Genomic DNA, 9,910 nt, shown 5'->3' with positions numbered 1-9,910 from the left:
TCAGCAGCATTTTCACACTGTAGCACATGTAGATAATAGACAAGTCCATTACAAACTTATCATTCAGGTCTTGATACACCAATCCCCCCTTCAAATCTTTATCCATGGAGATTCTTCAGAGGTATCATTTTCATTTTCTCTAAATGTTTGTACATCTTAATTATAAAAATCTCTACACAGACTTCTGTCATTCATCATACTGTTAGGATAATGATTATGATTATGGGGTAAATTAAGAGCCATAATCATAAACCATTTTGATATTTACAAATCACTGTGTCTGAGGAAAACAGCCAGAGGAATCTCACCGCTGGGTTGGGAATCCCAATGGGACTAAGCTCTTCCTTTTACTGCATTTGTCAGAAAGGCTGGGGCAGGGGGTTAAGGAGGGGGTGTTATCCCCTATCCTGGTAGGGTCTTCTTCATGCCAAGAAAATAAGAATCTGGGTTGAGCAGTAAGGGTCCCAAACACCACTGGTGGAAGGGACCAGACCAGCCAACCTAGTTTCTCTGGTCAAAGAAGTTCAAATTGGTGGTTTCAAAATGGCGGTGAAGCCCTAGATACTTGAAGCCCTGGTTCTTTACAGGAATTGGGGTTTCACATAGAGATAAGCTGCACAAGTATATTCTTATTCAAATAAGACAAGAACAAGAGTTATAGCAATGAAAGGGTAGTGGAAGAGGTATCTAAGTGTTCTTACCTGTATTTTATTCTTGCTTTGTACATTAGTATTTTATAATACAGTGTTCTTTAGAAAAACCTGACCTTAGAGAGATTTTTTTTTTATAATCCCACATGATCCCCTTCAATGGTTCAGTGTACTCACTACCCCCTCCCTCCCTCCGCTCCCATTTTCCCTCCCCTCCCCTCGGTGCTGGGAGTTTGGCTGCTAATTGCTCTTGGACCATAGTTGACCCCACACTGGGGTTGTTACAGCCCCACCTGCATGGGGTTGAGAGCCTATTCCAATGACTGACTACTGTGGAAGGTACAAAAGGCTGACTCTCTGTGTAAGTGGGAGAGAAGGCTGGGCTGAGGTTTATGCTCCAGAGCTCCTCACTGTGGATGAGAGTCATATCCCTGATCAGCTCGCCCTGCCCTAGCCTGCTCCTTCACTCCCAGATAGTTCTTTCTGGAGAGTACTCCCACGATACATGATAAAAAAAAAATAGTATGCACCAGATCCCTGTTTCAGGCTCTGCTCCTGGCACTCTGACCCAAGACAATAATCACAGAGCCCATGGAATCTCTGTGCTCACCAAGCCACAGGAAGGCATGTTGTCTGGCTGCTCACCCTGTCACAGCAAACCCATGACCTTTGAGGCATATCTTTGCAATTGGAGTCCCATAAAATGGCAACATTGTGTTGTTTTCATCTCAGAAACCTAAAACCAATGAAAAACGAGGAAAGGAGTAAAATTTGATCATTCTCTAACAAATTTTAAATAAGCTATTTTTGCATGGTGTTGGCAAAGACAATTTGAATGAATTGTAGTTAAGACCAGATCATGTTCGTTAGGGTTATATTCATCTTTTAGGACACTGGTATAAATGCCATTTAGAAATAAATTTATGAAATGATTGATATCCAACTCAGGTCACAATATCAGTATGTTAAAGATAAACATGTATTTATCATGTGGAAACTGAAACCCAAAGAGTCATAACCACAGAAGAAGTCAAATGATAATACCAACTATTTTCAACTGCCAAACTGCAAAGAGTTAGTTTGCAGTTCTTTAATGAACCAGACTGGCAACTCCATAATACTTGTTGATAAAACCAGCGAGAGTGTTAGGTCACCAAATCCCATAGGCAGCCTGGCGTATTCCATGGATTCTAGAACAGGCACTTCAATCGGTAAACATTCCAGCCCAACATATGCTGCTTTGTGACCTTGGTCAATTACATGATCATCAAACTTCAGCTCTCTCGTCTGAAAAACAGGTACAACACTGCCTGCCTCATTGGGTTATTTATAGTTTAATGCAATAACGTCTACCAGGCGCCCAGCATGGTGCTTGGAGGAGTGTAAAAGTCCATAGAATGGCAGCTGTTCATTCTGAGAGAAGGGCTATCTTCCTGATTTTTTAAACTCTAAGTGGATATTTACATAATAATTTTAAAGTAAAAATTTCACAATGATCAAAATTGAATATGATGCTGTATTATTTCAAACTTTCTTGACCTTTGTCTATGTACATTAATGCATGTTTGAACATAGATGAACTAGCTATAGGTAGTACCTTGCACATGTTTTATTTTTTTTCCATTCAGCATTATTTTACATACACATGTATATGTTTTGGTATAATCTATATATGTCATTTTTATATTTCACCCTGAAGGCAACACATACATAATATAATAAATTGGTGAGATACTGGAACGTGATGTTAATATTTGTTCCCAGAAAGCCCCAAGGCTCCAGGACTCACCAACCCAGTATGCCAAACCTATTAGCCAGTCACTCAGTACCTACTAGGAGCCTTTGTCTAACTATTGGTCAGCCTGACTAGATCCCTCACAAGTCTGCCCTCTGGTTCTCCTCAAGACACCCTCATATCCCTCTCTGTTTGCTCCCCTCTTGCTGAGACTACTTAGTTCCTTACGACTCCTTTCAGAAAAGGTTTTTCAATCTCTGCATTATTGATATTTGTACCCAATAAGTCTTTGTTGGGAGTGGGGGCTGTCCTGTGCATTATAGCGTATTGAGCAACATCCCGACCACTACTCACTGGATGCTGACAGTACCTCCCCGCAGTTATGTCAATCAAAAATGTCTCCAGACACAGCCCAATGTGCCCAGGGGTTGGGTGGGGCAGAGTGCCCTTGGTTGAAAGAAAGCCATAAAGGATTCTGGTCTGTGACATTTTTGCTCATTTGTGGGCCCAGGATGTCCCTGGCTTTGCCTCTGCATCATTCTAACAGCTGAACCATCTCTTTCCCAGGAAGTTTAATCACCATCATAGAAATGAAACTATGATTCAGGTCTAAATTAGGACATGAGGTCTGGACGAAGCAGGGTGATTTCTACTCAGTATAATTACAAGTAGGATAAGAAAGGCAATCCAGTATAATGGAAAGTCCCTTTACCTTTCCAAGTCTGAGTTATTCATCTATAAAATGAAGGTAGTAACAGAGGAGCCTGCCTAACTTTAAGGGCTATTGTGATGATCAGTATGTTAATTGATTGACTCATTCATTCAACATTTATTGAGACAACAGTGTATGGTGCATGGATGCAGAGAGGTATCAGACAAGGTGTCCAACCTCAAGGGAGAGACAAACACAGAAACCTGTAAAACTCAGTGGTTCCATTCATAGGTGATTGGATACACAAAATGTGGTGTATACATACAACGGAGTATTATTCATCCTTACAAGGGTAGGAAATTCTGACATATGCCACAGCATGAATGAGCTTGAATGACAGTATGCTAATTGAAATAAGCTAGACACAAAAGGAGAGGTTTGGCAATGGCTGGGGTAGGAAGGCAAGAGCTAGGAAAAATGGGGGAGGGCATGTAGGACATGTGAACTAGAACAGTTTGATGTTCCTGGAACATGAAGTGGTAGGTGAGATGGAGAGGCAGTAAAGGAGGTCAGCGAGAGAGCTGGTGGCCAGGGCCATGAAAACCTTGAATGCCATGGTAAGGAGACTGGGTGTCATCCTGCGAGCAGTAGGAACCACCAGAGTGTTACAGACAGGGAAATAACATGGTCCCCTGTGTGACTAAGTGAGATGATGTATGTGAAAACCCTTTGTAATTTGTAGACTCCTGCAGAAATGTCAAGTTTTATGATGGTTGTTACTGTTACAATGACTGCTGCAGGTGACATACAGCATCGGGTGCAACAGCAGAACATAGGGTAGCAGGAAGTATTAGCTAGTTTACCGTGGATCATAGAAGCAAGTGCAGTAAGCTCACATGGCTCCCCAAGGGCTGGTCTTGCCTGCAGGTGGAGGTAATGAGAAAAGGGTCATAAATAGGAGCAAAGCATGTGATGGAGGTAGCCATGAGGAGTCACCTGGAATGGAGCCATCGATCCAGGCCCACAGATGCTGCCCCTCACTAGGTTATTCACTAAAGTCGACGATGCCGTGTGGCTTATGCTGCTGCACTTCAGTGAGGCTCCACTGGAAAAAGACAAAGATACGTGGAACTCCATCAGGGGAGCAGAAACAAATGTGGGACCTGACAAATGATGGAAGAAGGGCATTATTGGGGCTCCTGGAGCTCTTTTGCTGAGAGAAGTTGGAGATTTTAAAGAACTAGAAACGCATTATTCTCTGGAATTTATTAAGAAATAGTGGGTCAACGGGTTTTTATACAGTCATAGAACCAGTTTCACCCTGAGGCAGTGGAAGCCTCCACTTGATGACAAGGCTTGGGAAAGGAGGTAAGCCTGACATTAGGGGAGGGATTTGTGCCTTAAATTTTGTATGTGATTCAAATTTTTGTAAGCTAAATCTTATTTCTCCATTGATTTATATTAGAATCTCCAGGCTGTAGTCTATTACTTTCTCATGGATTTTTTCACTTTGAAAGGGGTTGTCCTCTGAATCCTCCTCTCTCCACGCCATCTGGGTCCCATAGTGTTAAAGGAAGCCTGGGCCAAATCCTGCTAGGCCATGAGCAACCATTTCTTAGCATTTCCGTTTGAGGGTTCAGACGTTCCTATTTGGTTACATACTTGGAATATGTTAAGCTCAAAAATAAAATAATAAGAATATCATGAAATCATTTCACACCTCTCATCTAAAACTCCAAAGCTAAGGACTCAAAAAATATTTATTTGGCACCTATTAGCATATCGCTGTGAGGAAAAATATTGTGGGAAAGCCTCCTTTTTTGTTTATTTTTATTCTGCCTGTCTCTAAAAAGTATTCATGGTACTTTCCAAAGTAGAAGACAATGTTTCCTACTAAGAACAGTATGCTATTCCCCTTGAATTGCTAGTGCTATTTTGGTATTAATTCTATATTAAAAATTCTTGCAAAAAACAAAATCTCAAGGAGGGAAGGAGAGGAAGGAAAGTGTGTGAGCTGGGTGGAAGAGATAGCTCACCAGGAGAGCAACAGGGGCTTGTCCTGGGAATGAATCACCTGTTACAGTTTCAAGAGGCCTCATGTCTCAGGACCTGGCTGCTCCAAGACATGATGCTTTTGTGACTGGGCCAGACTATTAAAGGCCCTTCAATTCAAGGCCAAAGGCTGAAATTTTATTCTGTGGCAACAACAGCCCATTAATATTCAAGTCTAATTTACATAAAACCATCTTCAAGGGAAGCTGGGATATTAAAGAATACATAGAAAGGGTAAGGAAACACTGAAGTTTCCTTTGCTGAGGATGATATCTGAAATGCAAGCATGTTCTTCCCCACCCAAATCTGTCCTATAGAAGGAGGACGCATAAGAAAAAAGCCAGCCACCTTTCCAGCCCTCCTCACATCTCCCTGGTGTGATCCGATGACCCTCGTGACTCAGATACAAGGCAGCGGAGGATGTGACCACAGCCCCACTCACTCCTGCAGTGGAGATGGCTTCCCATTTCATACTTTCATGCTCTCAGCCTGTCCTCTCTGCCTGCAGGGTAACTCAGCTTCCCCCTTCCTCAGCCTATCCTGGGCTGTGGGCCCTGCCTGGGATGCCAGGACAGTTCCTCAGAGGGTTGGCCTGGAATCTAAAGGGGCTCCAGGGCCCTGGCACTCTAAAGAGGATGGGACGCCAGAATGCGGGCAAGTCCCTGCCTGCCTGCTGTCCCTCTGAGGCTCCGCTTGCTGGCCTGCTCCACAACTGGGCCCCATCCAGGTGAAGCCCTGGTGGGGACATCAGTAAAAAGATTTGCTTTTCAGTAACAACAGGGCAGGTAAGATGTTGGTTTGACGATATGGATTCAAAACAGACTTGTAAATGGTCTCAGCTGAGCCAGTGCCAGGCCAAAGCCCAAAAAGGATGGGTGGCATTGCTTAGACCACACCTCAGAGAGCAAACATTTCTCAGGGGATGAGAAGTGCATATTGATGTGCTGACTCTTCATCTGAAAGCCTCAAGGCTTCTTCTATGAAATTCTTCTCTGTGATCTGGGGCATTTAAACTCTGACAAATAAAACCTGCAACCTAAAGCCCCTCTCTTTCATTTCTCCCCCATTCCCACTGCACCAGCTCCTCCACTCCGGGCTCACACCCTCCGGGATTTTCATCCCAACACAACCCTCCCAGTTTCCCTTTCTCTCTCATACCTGGCTCCTTTGACACAACACTGCAAATTCAGGTTCCCTTTCTCCCTGGTCGGGCTGGGCTCACCCCATCCACCTAAAACCAGGGATCAATCTGTTTGGTTTTCTCTGCATTTCCTTATAGACCAGTGATTCTCAACCTTCCTAATGCCTCGACTCTTTAATACAGTTCCTCATGTTGTGGTGACCCCCAATTTCATTGTTACAAATTGAACATAATTAAAGCATAGGGGTTCATCACAAAAACAATATGTAATTATATATGTGTTTTCTGACGGTCTTAGGCAAAACCTTGTGAAAGGGTCATTAGACCTCCAAAGAGATCGCGACCCACAGGTTGAGAACCGCTGTTATAGATAGTCAAGTTGTGTGGAAGAAACCATGGTGACACTAAAGGTTTATTGTCTCTGGTCACAGATTTTACCCTCTGCCAGCAACCCTTTTCCTGTCCCTGGCCAGATCCCTTTCTACTATTCGTAGCACCCATCACAAACCTACTCCACTCCCTAAGGTTGGGGCGATGGGAGGGCATGCAGATGTCTATAGATGCCCAGATCACAGTGGGAAGCCTCAGTGGTAGCAAAGCTGAGTGTTCTAAAGGAGGGCTTGTCACACATGATTTAGGGCAGGGACCAGCATGATGGCAGATGAGTACAGGACAGCCGAGCACATGGAGATCCCCTTTGGGGACCTGCTAGCTGTTTGGGAGGAATTTGAGGGTCATGGGTTCCCACCCCCACCCCATGAAAGTAGAAGCACAATAAAAGAAATACTGTTTCATTTCTATTCTTCTGAAACACTAGTGGCCTGATGCATGAAATTCATGCACATTAAAAGGGAATTAATTAGAGGAAATATTTTAATATTGCTATTTGCCCTTTCTCTATAATAGAAGTGGGAGAGATGAAAGGAAATTAGTAAAATGAGTTCCCCTATCAAGCCCTGCTGGGCAGGGGGCATGGCCTGAGGTCTCCCAGCCCGGTGCCGGGTCAGGGGTTGTGACCTGAGGTTTCCTGGCATGGTGCCAGGGCAGAGAGCATTACCTGAGGTCCCCCATCAAGCCCCGCTGGGTGGAAGGGCATGGCGTGAGGTCTCCTGGCCTGGTGAGGTCTCCCAGCCCGGTGCCGGGTCAGGGGTTGTGACCTGAGGTTTCCTGGCATGGTGCCAGGGCAGAGAGCATTACCTGAGGTCCCCCATCAAGCCCCGCTGGGTGGAAGGGCATGGCCTGAGGTCTCCTGGCCTGGTATCAGGGTGGAAGGTGTGGCCTGAGGCCCCCCATCACCTTCCACCCTGACACCAGGCCAGGAGGCCTCAGGCCGTGCCCTTCCACCTCATCCCAACACAACCCTCCCAGTTTCCGCCTGCTGGGCTGAGGGCACGGCCTGAGGTATCCAGGCTTGTGCTGGGGGGGAAGAGGGGCTCAGCCTGAGGTTCCCTGTCAAGCCCCACAGGGCAGGGGCATGGCCTGAGGTCCCTCACCCCGGCCAGGCACCATGAAGCCTCAGGTCCCTGTTGTTTGGTTGTGATGTTATGGTGTCCCGGCTATTTTGCATATTCCTCTATTATATAGATAGATCTTATTCCCAAGGTGTAAACCTGGAGCACACATGCAGTTTAAATAAGAGGATTCTTATAAACTTGAGGGGAAAAAATGACCCCCTTCAATCTCAAAAAAGAGCTCATATTGCATATAGCATGTATTTTTAAAGGAACAAACTTTTAATTTTATCTTTAATGCAAACATCAGAGGGTGATTGGTCATCTCTATAAACCAGCATCTTTGCGTGAATATGGGTGAGGTATGCAAAAAGCCAATAATTGATAGTTCTCTATTTAACAAAGCAGCAATCCTGTACTAATAAAAAACAAACATGCAAATTGACCGTACTTTTGCTATGCATTAAGCCATTATAGAAGGTAAATAAATCCCAGAATTTAAAAAAAAGAAAAAAAGGAGAGGCTGGGAGCTTACATCACCAGGGTGCTTGGCCAGCTTGAAAACAGCCTTCAGCGCCTCACCCAGACTGACCAGGCACCCCAGTGGGGACCCCCAACCCTAAAGGGGGTGTGGCCAGCCTGAAAACAGCCATCAGCCCCTCACCCAGGCTGGCCAAACCTTCACTGGGGTGGACATCCTCCGAGGGGTCCCACACTGCAAGAGGGCATATGCCAGGCTGAGGGACCCCCCGAGTGCACAAATTTTTGTGCACTGGGCCTTTAGCATTTTTATAATTGAAATACAAAAATATGACAAAATCCTAGAGGACTCCCTATTACCTCCAGAATAGGCTAGATTCCTCTGGGCAGTGTTTGGGGGCCCTAAAATCTAGGGCTAACCTGCTTTATAATCTGTAGCTGGCCACTGTGCCTGAAGCCTCTATACTCTGGGAAAAGCCACAATTTCCCTGACTCACTGCCCTTATACAAGCCGTTTCTCCTTTTCTTGGGTATCTTCTCCTCACCCCATGTTGTCAGCTGGTATTATGGGCTGAATGTTTGTGCCTGGGGCCACAAAATCATGTGTTGAAACTCTAACCCCAATATAATGGTATTTGAAAGTGGGACCAAAAGAGATAATTAGGGTTGGATGCCTCCAAAAGATGGAACCTCATGATGGGATTAGTGACCTTGTAAGAAGAAGAGAGATCTTGCTCCCCCTCCACACTCATGCATCAAGGAAAGGCCACATGTGCATATAGCAAGAAGGCTGTCTACAAGACAGGAAGAGAGGCCTCACCAAGAACTGAATCAGCCCAGCTGGTGTTGCTCAGTGGTTAAGTGTCGACTTATGAACCAGGAGGTCGCGGTTCTATTCATCATCATGGCACATGCTTAGGTTGTGGGCTTGATCCCCAGTATGGGGCCTGCAGGAGACAGCTGATCAATGATTCTCTCTCATTATTGATGTTTCTATCTCTCCCTCTCCCTTCCTCTCTGAAATAAATATATGTATACTAGAGGCCCTGTGCATGAAATACGTGCATGCGGAGCGGGTGGTCTCTCAGCCTGGCCTGCACCCTCTCACAATCTGAGACCCCTCAGGGGATGTCCCACTGCCGGTCATCCCTCTCGCTATCTAGGACCTCTGGCTCCTAACCGCTTGCCTGCCTGATTGCCCCTATCCACTGGCCTGCCTGCCTCATCACCCCTAATGGCTCGTATGCCTGCCTAATAGCTCCTAACCACTCACCTGCTGCCTGATTGCTTCTAACCACCTCTGTCTGCCTGCCTCATTGCCCCAAAACACTCGCCTGCCTGCCTGATCACCCATAACCACCTCTGCCTTGGCCCCCACCTCTGCAGCTTGTCCAGAAGGACGTCCAGAATGACGTCCGGAAGGTTGTTTGGCTGCCTGGCCTAATTAACATATTATGCTTTTATTATTATAGATATATATAAAGAACTGAATCAGCTGACACTTTGAACTGGCACTTCCCAGCCTCCAGAAATAAATACCTGTTGTTTAAGCCACCCAGTTTGTGAAATTTAATTATAGCAGCCCAAATGGACTAAAACAGCTGGCAAACACTTACTCAGGCTTTCCAAAGCCTTCCTCAGAACTTCAAGATTAAGTTAGTCTTTCCGCTTCCTGTGCCTTCAAAGCCCTCTGGTCCAGCCCTTTGTATTCTTATCTGACTGAATCCGACCTATTTGACTTGGGTCTAT

Source organism: Myotis davidii, unplaced genomic scaffold, assembly GCF_000327345.1.
Source record: "Myotis davidii unplaced genomic scaffold, ASM32734v1 scaffold540, whole genome shotgun sequence".
NCBI lineage: Eukaryota > Metazoa > Chordata > Mammalia > Chiroptera > Vespertilionidae > Myotis > Myotis davidii.
The sequence above is the reverse complement of the archived record's forward strand: the minus strand, read 5'-3'. Positions refer to the sequence as shown.